We start from the raw sequence: 16,559 nt of genomic DNA, 5'->3' as shown, positions 1-16,559 counted from the left end.
TCCCCCATGAGCCACTCATTCTTCAACTGTGGAAACTCTGAGTATTTGACCTAGTAGGCCCAGTCAGGCCTCAGGAACTGTGGGTCAGAAAACACGGAGATCATAGATGCTAATCACTGCAGAATGTGCCCGAATGCACCCAAGTTTCCTCCCTCAGAGCACACAGTCTCCCCTCTTATTTCCCCAGGGAACCAGGTGCTTTTTCTTTTTCTTTAATCCTCACCTGAGGATGCATTTTTTTATCCCACAACCTAGGTATGTGCCCTGACTGGGAATCGAACCTACAATCTTTTGGGGCTCAGGATGGCGATCCAAACAACTGAGCCACCTAGAAAGGACAGTGCCTTTTCCTTAATGACAGTAATTTCCCTTGACCCGGTTGCCCCAGCCCCCATCCTTGTGACGTCAAACTTTGCTTCTGCCACATTCCCCTCAACATTCATTCCTGCTGAACAAAGATGGATATTTGTTTGAGCGAATGAATGAACAGTATTACCACTGCCAATGCTCCCAATAATTTATCCAGGGCCCGTGTTGATGAAATAGTTTAAATAAATAATAGGTGATGCAGGCAGCCAGCAACAACCAGAAGTGGCTGGAAATATTCAAACTAAACTACGGGGACCTAGCTGGCAGTGATCAGGGAATTGACCATATTTTATTTTATTATTTATTTAAAAATTTTCTTTCCTTTTTAAATCCTCACCTGAGTATAAGTTTGTATTGATTTTTAGAGAGAGAGGAAGGGAGAGACAGAGAGACGTCGATGTGAGATAAAAACATAGATTGATTGCTTCCCGTAAATGCCCCGACCAGGGATTGAACCTGCAACCTTTTGGTGTACCAGAAGATACTCCAACCAACTGAGCCACAGGGACAGGGATGACCATATTTTAATAGATTTGAAACCCATTATAAACTATTCATGTGAATATAGATGGGAGGAAGGAGACTAATATAGAACTCTCATAAATAGTTCTTAGATGATGAATCCAAAAGAAACTCCATTTCTTTGCTCTGACACAATTATGTAAATAATTAACATTTTAAATATATTTTTTTCCAGCTCACAAAGTGACCTTACATATTTTATCACTTTGTCCTAAAAGCTGCACTGCGTGAGGGCTATAAAGGCAATAAACAGGATTTATGGGGCTTTTTACAGATTTCAAGATCCGTTGGCTTACATTATTTCTACTGACATATTTCTGTCATTCATAACTTTGCCATTCACACTCCAGCAAAACATTCTACTTACAGTCCCCTGAGCATAACATTCCCTCTGCCAAGTGGGTGACCTATTCTGCTGAACCTGTCAGGTGAACTTCTTTTCACCCTTCAAACATGGTAGAATCAAGAGCAGCCTTTTTCCTTATCTGGCTCATAGACAGGGGCAGAATTCCCCATGGGGGTGGGGGGCACCATGTCAGGAGACCAAGAGGACTAAATGGCAGGGCCAAAGGCAAAGACTTGGAGTGTCCAAGAAGCTCCTATGGTCACATGCTGGTTAATGGTTCTCAGGAATCTGCCATCTGCTCTTTGATTGGCAAACTCAATCGCCAAAGTAAAGCAACAAAATGCAGTCAATATCTCCCAACAAAAACTCAGTCCGTGTTAGACAAACCCACTTCCTGGATCAAAGGAAAAAGAAGGGAGGCTTGTTATTGTTATAACCAGAGTTGAGTCATACAGATGAAGAACACATGAAACCTCGCCTCTAGGCCATTTATTTATGCTACTAGTACAATCAGTTCTGTGCTTTAGGATGCTTGATTTGACAATATTTTAAAGACATATTGGAGGGATGGAGAGAGGAACGGTAGAGAGAAATGATAAGACACGATGCTATAGCAGGTGAACAGTGAGGAGGTGGTGAAAGTGGAGCTCAGAGGAGATGTGAACAAGGGTGCTGCACAGAGTCCCTAGCCAGGTTTCTCAGTTGGTTAGTGTCGTCCTGATACACCAAGGTTGTAGGTTCGATACTTGGTCAGGGTACATACAAGAAGCAACCAATGAATGCATGATTAAGTAGAACAACAAATCCATGTTTCTCTCTTTCTCTCTCTCTCCTCTCTCTCTCTCTCTCTTTCAAAATCAATTATAAAGAGAGTATTGATCAGATAAAAATAATGACTCATAGGAAGAGATTTGATATGAGGGCAAAGGAGAGGTGGAATTTAAAGAGGATGCAGAAGGATCAAGCTTGGGAGACTCAGATGATGGCAATGTGAGGGTCAGTAAGAGAAATGAGGGTCATTAAGAGAAACAAGTCCAAGAAGAGGATCAGAGGGTTGTGTGTATATTTGTTTTTAACTTTTAATTTTGAGATAATTGTAGATTCACATGCAGTTGTAAATTATAGAGATCCAATATATTCTTCATGACTATAGCACAATATCACAAGCAGAAAATTGACATTGATATAATCTATGAATCTTATTCAGATTGCACCAATTTTATATGAACTCAATAGTGTATGTGTGTGTCTAATTCTATGCAACTTTATCACATGTATAGATTCGCATGACCACCACAACAGTTAAGATACACAACGGTTTCCATCACAAGAATCCCTCTTGCTACCCTGTTGCAGCCACAGACACCTACCTCCTTCTTTCCTAATCCCTGACAACCACTAAGCTATTATCCATTTCTATAATTTGTCATTTTAAGAATGTTATATAAATGGAATAATATAATATGAAAACTTTGTAATTGGCTTTTTTCACTCAACTTAAGTCCCTGGAGATCCATTTTTCTCCACTTAATTCTCCTGAGATACATTTTCAGCATCCCTTAGTTGGTATTATCTTATAAAGAAGAGTGGAAAAATAGAAGGGCACAGAGTATGTCTAGACTAGCACTCAGGGCTAGAGATACAGATCTGAAAGAGACAGCATGGCATCATTACTAAGAAAATGGGCTCTGAAGCCTAGAGGAGATGCCCAGCTCCATTAATGTGGGTCCTCGAGCTGTGTGATCAAGCCAGAAATTACATCAGGCAATTTATCAAACCTCCCAGCACTTTAATGTCTCATTTGAAAAATGGCAGTAATAATTATAACATTTGCTTCATAGTACAGTTTTCAGAATTAAATTAGTCAATATATGCAAAGGGCTGAAATGATGAGACTTCTGAGAAAAAATAGAATGACAAGAGCCAAGGTCAGTTCATTGGCAAATTCCTACACTGCACCCTTCTTAACAAATTTTTGGTCATGTATTACTTTGAGAATCTTATGAAAGCTATCTTTCTAATTCCAGGCTAATTATAACAAGAACATCAGACAAATTCCAATAGTGGGACATCCTACAAAATATCTGACTAGTATTCTTCAAAACTATCAAGGTCATCAAAAACAAGGAAAATGAGAAACTATCATATCCTCTTCATGACCAAGAGGAGCCTAAAGAGACATGACAACTAAGTGTAGTTTGGAATTCTAGATGGGATCTTGGAACAGAAAAAGGACATTAGGGAAAAACTGAGGAAATCTGAATAAAGTATAAACTTAATTAATAATAAGGTATCCATATTGGTTCAGTAGCTGTGACAAATGTACCACCCTCAGATATCAATAATGGGGAGAACTTGGGTCCGCGAATTTAAAGAATGAGAGTCAAGTGAGCATTCAAAGAAAGAAAGCCAAAGAGATGAGAAACCAGGGAGTCATGACGTCTTATGATAACAAAAGTGAAATTTCAAAAGGGAAGAGTTAAATTTGGGAGAACATGCTAAACAAACTCTGAGGAGAATGAGAGCCATTGGACTTGGCAACTCATAGCTTTTTAGTGTGCGCTTAAAAAGATACTCCAGCAGAGGCAGAAGACACATTGAATAGCAATGGAGTGAATCGGTAGGGAGGCAATAGAAACAATGAGGTGAGCTACTCTTATGATATACTGAATTAGGAGGAAAAGAAATAAGGATTGATTTTTTGGGGGGCAACTTAAGTACCTGGATGCTTATAGGCTGAGGAGGGGGGTCCAGTGGGAGTAGGGAGCTAGAGCAGGGACAGCTGACAGGGCACAGTGCCAGAGGCAGCAGAGGAGAAGTAATCCAAAGCACAATGGTGTCAGGTTTAGAGAGAGCAGGAATATGTTTTAAGTGGAAAGACAGAACAGGGGAAATGATGAGTAAAGACGGGGCCATTATGAAATGTAAAAAGGAAAGTTGAGGGTACTCAGAAGCAAGGGAGAATGCAGAAGGCAAGTGAGAAAGGGATACAAAGCAAATACATCACCTGACCAAATTCTTAGTATAACTAAGGGTAGGGGTGGCAGTAGAATGCAGAATAGTGCCCAATCTTTTGACTTCTGGCTCTGGCTCTGCACCACTAGCGGTGTAATTTTGAATAAGTTACTCAGACAGACTCTCAGGCTACATTTCCTCACATATGAGTAAGATTGGAATTCCTTTCAAAGGCGTGTCATGAAAAATCTAGAGTAAACTTAAAAAAATATATGTGTACCAAAGGTATTATAATTTTCAAGCTAGCACATATCATCTAAGCATCCTCAAATTTTCATAAACTTCACCCAACTACCAAAGATAGCCTCTCATTCCATGGCCCTTTTCCTAGCCTCCCACAGGATTTCCTCCAGGAGGTAAATGAGCTTAAGGCACTGTGAAATTTGACCAGGGACCTGGGAGGAATTCTTCCTACTCCATCTTATGGATGAGCATCCACAGTGAGGAGGGACCACAGTGAACCAGTGAGTGGAACAGGAAGAAGACTTGGGTCTCTGACACTCAGAACTGATTTACTTTCCTTAAACGTTTAGGTGGTAGACTGAAATTGGCCAACAAGCTCTCAACCCAAGGTCATCATACTAAACATCTGTCATTTTAAAATAAAGACAAAATGTTCTCTTCTTTTAAGGTGTTCACATTTCTTACCTCACCAACATCTATTCTATTGACTGCATCAGCAACTCTCTTTGTCCTACTGGGATCCATTGTGTCATCTCCCTTTGCTCCCCACCTGCCAGTGGTTGTCCAGTCATACTGATCATCCCTTCTCTCCCATCTCTCCAATCTACCTACATCCTCTGCTCTTTCCCAGTACCAAGGCTTCTCTTAGCTCTCACACAGCCTACTATAATGGTCTATTAATTCCTTACCCCTCAAACTGTGGTTGGAACAACAGCAGCAACCCCTGGGAGAAATTCAGGTTCTCAGGTCCCTGGATCTGAATTTGCATTTTAATAAATTCCCCATGTAACTCATGTGCACACAAAAGTTTGAGAAGCACTAGCCTAATTGATCACTCTACCTCCCACCTCTTGCTGCCCCCAGTTAGCCATCTGTAAATGCAAAAAGAAATGTTCTTCTTAAAGAATAGATCTGAGTACAGCATCCCATAGTCATAAGCCTTCAAATGGCTCCCTGGTGCCTCACAGATGACATTCACATGATTTCCTCCATGATTTTGTCCTAACCATCTACCATCTAGCTTTCTCTGCTAGACGTCCTGAGTGCTGAGACTCAATGCTGACCTAAGTGGAACGGAGAGCTCTCAGTTCCTCATACATACACAGTATTTCCCCAACACATCACCTTGTCTCTCTCATGCTGTTCCCTTTCTTCTACTAATCCATGCCTGGGAAATGCTTTTTATCCCTCCAGACTCTGCTCACAGAGTCGTTATTTTCATAGCTCTCTTCCACTGTCCTACCTACCATACACAAGTAATTGCTTCCTTCTGGGAGTTCACATCACTTTGCATTTGCTTTTTTTTTTTTTCCTACCAGTTATCATTTTTCTGCAGTTCATAATGTTAGGGCACTCTTTGAGTTTCATTAAGCAGATAAATTTATACAGGAAAAAGTTCACTTTACAAATAATTGGTTTGGCTGCAAAACACTTATATAAAAGTCATAGCTTTGAGACGTCATTATATCATAGTAACTTCATATGTTGTGAAATGGTTTTTTATAATCTTGACATTTTCTCAGAGCCAGTTCTCCTATTTTAGTTGCCTTATAAGAGTTTCCAAAGACTTCAATCTCCCTAGAGTTTGTTGCTCTTGCAGCTCAAGAAGAGTAATCTTTGAATGTAATTTAGAGACTTTCTGCCAAAGATGCTCCTTATTTATATCCTGTCTGCAGTAAGAATGTTCAAGTTGTAAGACTTCTGTCTCATAGTCTAGCTCCTGATAGGAGTCTTCACTGTCTATATCTTCCATTTCTACAGTTTCTTTTTGGACAGGCATAAAAGAATTGTAGGTTTGAAATTTTCTGTGGGTACATAAATGGCAATAACAGATTATTTAGGTTTAATTCTTCAACCGTTTGAGTAATTGTGCTGAGTAAGTATGCATTTTCCTGTGCTGACTTAATTTCCACTGAATTATTTGTAACAAGATGATTGGTAGTTATTTCAAGCACATCTTGGGTTTCCAAAGACTGCGGAATACTTTCTGAATTTGAAATTGTCAAAAGTAATAGTTGTTGAATTTAGATTCTCAAAAGACGTGTGAAAACCACCTGTCTTGGTTAATTGATGTTTCCAAGGTAGATTCTGGTTTTCCAGTATCTTCCAGTTTAACTAGATTAAGAGTTAATATGTTATTGTGTATACTTCCTGCTTTTGGAGCTGGTGGCTTCACCAACGCAGATGAATGGAGTGATTCTGCATGTTCAGGGAGGACTCCTGTATTAACTGTATTTTTCTTTGGCTCTTTTGATGCAAATGATTCTTGTGACTTGCCTTTCAGGCACACCTCTTTCTCATACTCTATTTTTTTCTTCTGACAGTTGTTTTTGGAGGGTCTGTCTCCTGACTGTCTTCAGGCAAAGAAAATATTGTTGGAATTGCAGTTTGTTTCAAATATCGAATCCCCCATCTGATGTCAAGAGAGTCAGGTGTGAAATGGTCATTACACAGGAACTGGTATTTACTGGGCATCCATGAATCTCGTTTCATGTTCTTTAACCATTTTTCTCATCTTTCTTTGTCATGTAGAGGAAACGGGTAAAAACTCAGCTTGAGGTCCTTATTATTCCTTCCCCATGGTTATTACAGCAAATTGCTGCACAGTAGCGAGGCATTGCTCCAGCACGCCCCAGAGGGAGACCCGAGACCTTTCTGACTCCGGCACAGCTAGACCCTCCTGGCCCGTGTGAGCAGGTCCCACTCTAAACCTGCTGGCCCTTGTGGGGGAGGGGGGGGCAAGTCCAGGCCATGCGCCACCACGCCTGCGCCGGGACAGCCTCCTTTTCCCCATTTTTTCTATCACAATCTCTGATTTGTCATTACTCCTACCTAATGTTTCTTGAAAGTTTCTCACCATGGTCTGCCAAATTCCTAATTCATTTTACTGCTATATTCATATCTGTTCCTGAGTCTGCTATCCTGCTTGTTCAATATTTTGAATCTGACTTCTGCACAAAGCCAATGGCATCACCTTCTGAGCTTTTATGGTTCCTTAAGGTCAGTGAAAACCTTTTATCCACACTTCTGTCCTCTTCATCCTTTCTTCTTTCTGAAATATTTAACTTGGCTTCTTGAAAGAATTTCTAAAAGTGAAAGTAAAAAATTTAAAGGCAGAAAAGAGGGCAGCAATAGTAGGCTTTCTTGTGATTCCTATGCCACCACCTCTCTCTGAATTTCAATCTCCTGCCATGTAAAGTCAGGATGACAATATCTACCTTTCAGTGGTGTAGTAAACATTAAAGGCAATCTAGACAAAGGATCAGCACACAGGCAAGGCTCAGCTATCATAGTTACTATTATATAAATGGCCCCAATTGGAGGACCTGAGTTCTCTGACTTCTTCGAAGATAATGATCTGAATTAAACCACAACATTTCATAAGCACTTTCCAGTGACCCAGATAGTTTAGACATAGCTCTACTTTTCTCCTCGAGAAAGAACCTTCCCCAGCTGGGTGAAAATCACACTCGTTCCTGAAGATTATGATTCTATATGATGGGAAAGTACTGAACTGGGAATCAGGTTGCCACACAACCTATTTCCTCATCCACAAAATGTGGAGGTTGACCTAAATGATCTTTAGGGTTTCTCCCAGCTCTCAGTTTTAGGATCCTCAAGAGTTATAGTCAGTATGTCCTACGGTATTTTGCACCAGAAATACTTGGTTTTTGCTGGTTGGGCTTCCTAAGGAAGTTGGATACTACCTTTGACATCGGGTATATCCTGGTTCTTCTTAGATCTAACATAGAAGATGAATGGCTTTAAGTGAAGAACCAGATCATTTCTTTATTGAGTGCCCTGAACTCTTAATATACTTCTATACCCTTTGTGTAAAGCTTAGTAAATCATCATCTAGAATCTTCTGCGCTTAGTGCAGTGGTCAGCAAACTGCGGCTCGTGAGCCACATGCGGCTCTTTGGCCCCTTGAGTGTGGCTCTTCCACAAAATACCACGTGCGGGCATGCACGTACAGTGCGATTGAAACTTCGTGGCCCATGCACAGAAGTCAGTATTTTGTGGAAGAGCCACACTCAAGGGGCCAAAGAGCTGCATGTGGCTCGAGAGCCACAGTTTGCCGACCACTGGCTTAGTGAGTCATTCTATTGTATAGATCAGGGGTGGGGAACACAGAACCTGAGGGCCCTATAAGACCTGCAAAATCACTTGGTCTGGCCCTGCCAAGTAAACTGAAGGCAGGACTTGAAATTCAATAAATCTAGGAGCTCTTTTCATAGCAACATAAATTTATATTAAGTGAATTATATCAAACAAATGTTATAAACATCCAAATGGCCCTTGGCAGAAAAAAGGTTCCGTACCCTGGTATAGATGGAAAAGAAGAGAGGCACAAAGATGAAGCCACTTACTCAGTTTTAGAAACAGTGATGGTTGGGCTGTGAGTAAGCATAACTTGACCTTGATTCACCCACAGAGCGAAGAGTTTTATCACAGACTCTGTCCACATCCTTTTGAAGCCCCATCCTTTCCCTTATTTTTCAAGTTGCTCACACGGGCCACAAGGGTCAGATGAGTTCCTTCTCATTTTAAACAACATCAGACCAAAAAAACCAAACAACAAAAAAAACCAAGCGTTTTTCACCCACCCATCTTTCCTCCAGCTAGAAAATTTTCACTGCACCCTCTTATTGAGTAAAACAGCCTGGAAACAAATTGCTTTGTAAGCAGGTTGCACAGCACCTGAGGCCCCTGCTCACTGTCTACTGGGGGAGGTAGTCCTTAGGAAGAGGGCAGCTAGAGAGAGAGAGAGGCTGCAGCAGCCATTGCTACTCTCAGTGTGTGATTGCAGCACCAGCAGCATTTGGGAGCTTGTTAGACATTGTCTTAGCTTCCACACTCACCTATCAAATCCAAATGAGCATTTTAACAAGACCCCCCAGGGGACTTGTGTGCATATTAAAGTTTGAGAAGCGTGGCTGTGAACAACTTAAGCATAGGTCCTACTGGTTGGAGAGAATCCAACTTAGACGTCACTCTCCCAGATCAAATGACTTCCAAGTGTTGATATTTCTAGGACACAACATATCTCAGCAAAAAACTCATTTTAGTTATATTCCCTTTAAAAAAAACAAAAGGGTAAAAAAAAATAAAGGAGTGGGCTTATGTAGGGGGAGTTGGCAAAATAAAATAAGGGGTGTCAGGATTCCAAATCCAGTTAAGAATCCCTGAATCTCTTGCTCCTGTTCTTCCTGTGTGATGGAAACACGTATAGGAAGAAAAGAGAATACCTCCTTTAGCTACATTTCTCATCTTTTTTTTTTTTTTTTTTTTGAAACCCAAGCAATAGAAGGTACACATTTCTATTTGAGAATAGTGATGGGTGGTTGGTTATATAGTCTAATACTTGAAAGGACAGAGCAGATGTCTGGGAGACAGCAAAGCTGGTTTGAATCCCTAAAATTGTTGCTATGTATCATACAAAAGCCTAATCTTTCCCTACCTAGCATGGCATGTGAGTGACATGGAGAAATTGAGTCTCCAGCATCCACTGGAGGGAAAACAAAAAAAAACACAAAACAGCAGGAAAAAGAGAAGAATGTCTCAGGGCCCCTCACTCTTCTCCCCAGACCTGTTTGGTGATACAAGCCAGAGGAAGGTGGCTCTGTTATTGTCACTAGTGTCAGCTGAAGAAGCCAAAAGTGCACTCAGAGTGTTATACTTCAGTTGAGGAAGAGGCAACAAATCCATAAATATCCCAAGGTAAGATGCACCTGTGATAGTATTTCAGAGACAGTGATGGAGGCCGGGTGTGAGAAGGGAGTGGAACACATGGATCCTGCTTGTGTCTTCCAAATTACCATTCATAGAAAAAATGTGAAATAATATGTGAAACATTTTCAACATCAGAAGAGCTCAGTTTAATGCTCTCTTAATGGATGCCTAAACCCTTGGGATTTTCAGGATTAGTAATGTGTTGCTGTTTCCTTTTCCCACTGTCCACATAAAAGGTATAAGAGCTAAAAGGTCAGGCCATATCAGTGTACTCCTGCGCCTATTGTAGGACTCCCCTGCTGGGAGCCCCACTTTCCAAGCTCTGGGAACTTAGTTATCACCATCTCCCAAGGTTAGGAATCTAAAGTTTTACTCCAATCCATAGGCAGCATACACTTTTTAAAATTTTTTAATCAAGTATTTTTGACACCCTTATATCTTGATTTATAATAACATTAACTAAAGAGGGAATCTGGTGTTCAACTGGAAAGAGATATGAAATCAGATGAGATGGTTGGAAGTCTTTACCCATTATTTCCTCCTCTGCCTCCCACTCCTCCTTAATTTTTTTCTTCTTTCTCATCATTTATGTTTCTGCAGAGTTTGTTTTCAGGCTCTAGAACTGAGGATGGAATGATTATATTAGCTACACTACAGGCCTGGTGCACAAAATTTGTGCACCTGGGGGGGGGGTCCCTCATCCCAGCCTTCACCCTCTCCAATCTGGGACCCCTCGGGGGATGTCTGACTGCCTCTCGAAATCTGGGACTGCTGGCTCCTAACCACTCACCTGCCTGCCTGCCTAAGCACCCATAACCCCTCTGCCTGCCTGCCTGATCGCCCCTAACCACCTCTTCCTGATTGCCTCTAACTGCTCCCCTACTGGCCTGATTGCCTCTAACTGCTACCCTGCTGGCCTGATCACCCCTAACTGCCTCTGCCTCACCCCGCACCCAGGACCCAGGATTCCCTCCTCCGGCTGGTCGCAGGCACCCAGGACCCGGGCCGGCTTGGCCGGGGCTGGCTGCAGCCGCAGGGGACCATGGCCGGGCGGCTTCTCGAACTGCAGGCACTTGGGACCGTGGGGTGGGCGACTTGTCCCTCTCCTGGGCCGCAGCCTGGCTGGTCCCCATTCCTCTCTTGTGAGCTTATCTGTGCCTGGCTGGTCCCATTCCTCTCTCACAAGCTCATTTGTGCCTCGCTGGTTCCCATTCCTCTCTCCCCAGTGTTGAGTGTCTGAGCAGTTCTGGCACAAGGGTGTGAGGGCATGATGACCATTTGCATATTAGCTCTTTATTATATAGGACTAGTGGCCTGAATTCGTGCACATTGAAAGGAAATTAATTAGAAGAATTATTTTAATATTGCTGTTCGCCCTTTCTCTAGAATAGAAGTGTCAACCAAATTCACATCAACAATGACAGATGGAAACACATACATTCATTTGGCACCAGGAAGAGCTTTATATGTATCGCGCATGTGCGAGTCAACTTAGCCTTTTATAGATATAGAATAAACTTGCTTACTTAGACCTGCTTTCTGATGTAGTTACACTTTTTCTAGCTCTGTGAAGCACCCCAACTTCTCTTTCAGGTAATTGTCAGCAACACAGCAGTAAATATCAACATGAAGCAGATTATTATTGTAGATCACTCAGGGAGAACAAAGGGTGAGATATTTAACTGTAGCAGTGTTTGACTATATTTTGTGCAGTGAGAAAACCTGAAGTCATTTTCAAGGTCCACCATTTCTTACTTCTTTTCAGTTGAGTCAACTTCCTAAGCTTTCTAAATCTCCATTTTCTGGCTACAGCAAACCTGAAAGGCCAAAGGTACTTGACATCTGTGGGACTCAATGGTACTGGGGAGTTCAGGCTCTGAGGATGACCTTGAGAGAACCACATGTCTTCTATGAGATTCTGGTTCTTCATCTATGAAATGGAGACAGTGTTTCCTCAAACACTGTTATCAGGGTGAAATGCTGATGCAAAAGTCCTTTGGAACAAAATAATCCTATACAAAAGTCACATATTAATGATTTATCAACCTTCCTCCTTCTTTTTCTCTATCTCTTATTTCTAATCCATCACCCTTCTCCTGTGTTTAACTCCTTATAATTAATTATTTGGGAATCCAGATCATTCCCTTCTTGGGAAGAATATTTTTCCATTTCTACTCCAAACCTCAACTAGTTGGCAAAGAGCAGAGGATTGTATGAACTAATTTATGTTAATGAGGGATATTAGTCTGCTCAGGCTGCCATAATAAAATACCAGACTTAGCAGCTTAAATAACAGAAATTTACTTTCTTAAACCTCTGGAGGCTGGAAGACCAAGATCAAGGTGCCAGCAGGGTTGGTTTCCTCTGAGGCCTTTCTCCTTGGCTTGCAGACAACGGCCTTCTTGCTGCCTCTTCACAGGGTCTTTTCTCTGCGCCCATCCCTGGCATTTCCCAATTCCTCTTCTTGTAAGGAAAAAAGTCAGGTTGGATTAGGGCCTGCTCATATGAACTAATTTAATCTTAATTACCCCTTTAAAGGCCCATTCTCTAAATACAGTCACATTCTGAGTTTCTGGGGGTTAGAGCTTCAACATATGTATTTTGGGGGACGCAATTCATCCCATAACAAAGAGTCAATGATAAGTGATATTCTAAAATTCCTGGCATTGTAAAGAGGATGCTGAAGGAGAAAGCCATAAAGGATGACTAAATGAAGGATGGAGATTGCAGCATCTCATGAGCAGCTGGATAGCAGGGCAAGGGGGGCGTGTTGGAGGGATTGGGGCTAAGGGCTGACTTGGCATCCTTCACAGACCAACACATAGGCAACCACCAGCAGCAGACACTGTAAATACTCTCAGTAGAGAAAATGACATCTAAATCCAGAATTGTACCAATACTTAAAATTACAGAGAGAAAAATATTTCCCCTCCCACCTTCTAAAGAAAATTCTGTGTTTTCCTCCTGAGCTTCTAGGCCCATTGTGAGCCAAAGAAATAATAGAGCTGAGTGCACAGAACAATTTAGAGTCAGAGCCTCGAGTAGAAATGAGAAAGATAGGCACAAGAATAAAGGCAGACAAATATCACATGATCTCACTTATATGTGGAATCTAATGAATAAAATAAACTGACAAATAAAATAGAACCAGAAGCATGGAAACATGGAACAGACTGAGGAATCTCAGAGGAAATGGGGAGAGGTGGTGGGAAGAGATTAACCAAAGAATGTATATGCATACTAGAGGCCCGGTGCATGAATTTGTGGATAGGAGGGGTCCCTCAGCATGGCCTGCAGGGATTGGGCTGAAACCAGCAATCCAACGCCATCTGCCACTCCTACTTGTGGCTCCCGCTCATCCCGGGCAGACCCACTGTGCCTGCTATGGTCTCACGCCCAGTCAGTCCTGATCAGGAGAGGCTTGTGCTGCTGTAGCAGCACTTGCCAGACATGAGCCCTGGATCTGGCGCCTGTGTGTGTGTGTGGGGGGGGGGGTGGGGGGGGGGCGCTGGAACACAATCTGCCCTCCAGGTGGACAGTGGGATGCCCTTGCTGGCCTAGGATCCGGATCTGTCCCACTGATTTGCATGGGTTGTCAGGAGCCACCTGGCGGCCACTTTTATATTGTTTCTTCCTTGTGAAGTGTCTAGGGAGGGGAAGTGGCTGCAGTGCCTGAGGCTGATTTCCAGGAGGCCGGTCCATTGGTGTCTGGTCTGTTCTCCGGAGATTGGACCTGCAGGACTATTGGGGGAGTGAGTGGCTGCCGCTGGGGCAGGTTGGTCAGCTGAACGGCACTCCCACTGTGGGAGCACACTGACGACCAGGGGACAGCTCCTGCATTGAGCATCTGCCCCCTGGTGGTCAGTGAGCATCATGGCAACCAGTTGACCGGTCATTTAGTTGTTTGGTTGTTCAGTTGCTTAGGCTCTTATATATATAAATATGCATAACCCATGGACACAGACAATAGTGTGGTGAAGGCCTTGGGTGGGAACTCAGTGGAGGCGAGTAATAGGGGAGAAGAAGGGGAGGGGCACTGTAATGCTCTCAACAATAAAGATTAAAATAAATAAACAAACAAACAAATAAATAAATAAAATAAAGAATAAAGGCAGAGGAAAGCTCCTCCCTGTTAGCTGAATTTTGAGAAAGAATTTTCAGTTTTTAGTGAGTAAAAGTAGAAAATAAGGAAAGCTGCCATGCTATGTGGGAAGCAATTTTTAAGGGCTAATAGAGGGAAAGAAGATTCAAAGATGTTTTGCTGGGTCATGTAAATGGAATTCTCTTTTGTTATTTCTCTACAAGACTTCAGGATAGACAAGGCACTTTCAATTCTTTTTTAGATGTTGTATTATGGTTTCTTTTATGGCAGCTAAAAATATTCCAGATTTATTACTATTCGAGTCGAGTAAAAAGGAACAAATCTCCAGGGCTATCTTTCCCACTCACTCTCCCAGCTCCCACTTTTTTTAGATGGTGTTTTAGCAAGACATTTCAGGGAAAAGCATTTTAACCAAGCTCATTGCTACTTCTTAGCTAGAGACCAGGTAAGTTTCAGTGTTCTAAATTCCAGGAAAGATGCTTTTATAAAAGGAAAGTCTGTAGGAGAAAGAAGTTCTGGAACTTCTTGTCTCCACATGATCTCTTCAGATACTCGGGCTAATTCATAACAACTCAGGAAATTTCCATGATCTTATTTAGAAAAGCATGCTATTATTGCTATTAGAGTTTTTAAGGACATTTTTTTTCAAATTTATGTGGTTATAAATGTTTTTGGTTTCTGGCTGAGTTATTAGATTCCAAATGCATCAGAGGTTGGTCAATCCTTGATTATTTGCAGTAACCAATAATTACAAGAGTTGTTAAGCAATCTGCTTAATGATTTTTTTATTTTTTATTAAATCTTTATTGTTCAGATTATTACAGTTGTTTCCCTTCCCCCCCCTCCCCCCTGCCATAGTTCCCACCCCACCTTCTGCCCTTAGGCGTCCCCACTGTCCTCATCCATAGGTACACGATTTTTGTCCAGTCTCTTCCCATACCCCCCAAACCCCTTCCCCCCCTCCCTGAGAATAGTCAGTCCACTCCCTTTCTATGCCCCTGATTCTATTATATTCACCAGTTTATTCTGTTCATCAGATTATTTATTCACTAGATTTTTAGATTCACGTGTTGATAGATGTGTATTTGGTGTTCATAATTTGTATCTTTACCTTTTTCTTCTTCCTCCTCTTCTTAAAGGATACCTTTCAGCATTTCATATAAGTGACCCTTTGGTTTGGTGGTGATGAACTCCTTTAGCTTTTTCTTATCTGTGAAGCTCTTTATCTGACCTTCAATTCTGAATGATAGCTTTGCTGGGTAAAGTAATCTTGGTTGTAGATTCTTGCTATTCATCACTTTGAATATTTCTTGCCACTCCCTTCTGGCCTGCATAGTTTCTGTTGAGAAATCAGCTGACAATCATATGGGTACTCCCTTGTAGGTAACTGATTTTCTTTCTCTTGCTGCTTTTAGGATTCTCTCTTTGTCTTTTGCTCTTGGCATTTTAATTATGATGTGTCTTGGTGTGGTCCTCTTTGGATTCCTTTTGTTTGGGGTTCTCTGCGCTTCTGTACTTGTAAGTATATTTCTTTCACCAGGAAGGGGAAATTTTCTGTCACTAGTTCTTCAAATAGGTTTTCAATATCTTTCTCACTTCTTCTGGCACTCCCATAATTCGGATGTTGGTACGCTTAATGATTTTTTTTTTTTAGATAAAATTACTAATAGTGAAATGCACAGATGTGTACAATTTGATGAGTTTTGGCAAATCTGTACACCCATATAATCAACGTCTCTGTCACCTCACTTTGAGTCAATCCCCACCCACCACAAGAAACCTGATTCTTTCTGTAAACTAGTTTTATCTTTTCTTGAACTTCATATAAATGGAATCAGACAGTATGTAGTATTTTGTGTCTAACATCTTTGTTCAATATGATGTTTTTGAGGTTATTTAAAGCTACTCATATGCTTTCATTTCTACTAGACAAATACCTAGGAGTGGAGAGGCTAAATGTAGGGTAGATGTATTTAACTTCATTTTTAAAACTTTCAGTTTCCCAAAGTAATGGTATTATTTTACACTCCTATCAATAATATAAGAGTTCCAGTAGCTTTACTTCCTCTCTAGCATTTGGTAGTGTCACTCTTTTACGCATTTTACCCCTTCTAATGGACTATTTCATGGTGGGCTCCAATTTTCTTTTTCTTTATGTCTACTGATGTTGAGCGCTCTTTCTAGTGCTTATTGATCATCATGTATTTTCTTTGGAGAAGTGACCCTTCAGGTGTTTGCCCATGTATTTATAGGGTTATTTGCCTTTTTTTTTTATTATTGATTTGTAGT

The 16,559-nt window shown here is 41.4% G+C and overlaps 1 protein-coding gene and 1 pseudogene across 1 annotated transcript in view; one reads left to right on the top strand and one right to left on the bottom strand.

Moving 5' to 3' along the window:
* IL2RA (interleukin 2 receptor subunit alpha) overlaps positions 1-16,559 on the top strand; it is a 51,707-nt gene that overhangs the window by 17,189 nt on the left and 17,959 nt on the right. The window lies entirely within an intron of this gene.
* Positions 5,898-7,053, bottom strand: LOC139006347 (THAP domain-containing protein 5 pseudogene; annotated as a pseudogene).

The sequence above is a fragment of the Myotis yumanensis genome, unplaced genomic scaffold (assembly GCF_028538775.1).
Source record: "Myotis yumanensis isolate MYYU_CA2020_CCGP unplaced genomic scaffold, mMyoYum1.0.hap1 SCAF_1, whole genome shotgun sequence".
NCBI lineage: Eukaryota > Metazoa > Chordata > Mammalia > Chiroptera > Vespertilionidae > Myotis > Myotis yumanensis.
The sequence above is the reverse complement of the archived record's forward strand: the minus strand, read 5'-3'. Positions and strand labels throughout refer to the sequence as shown.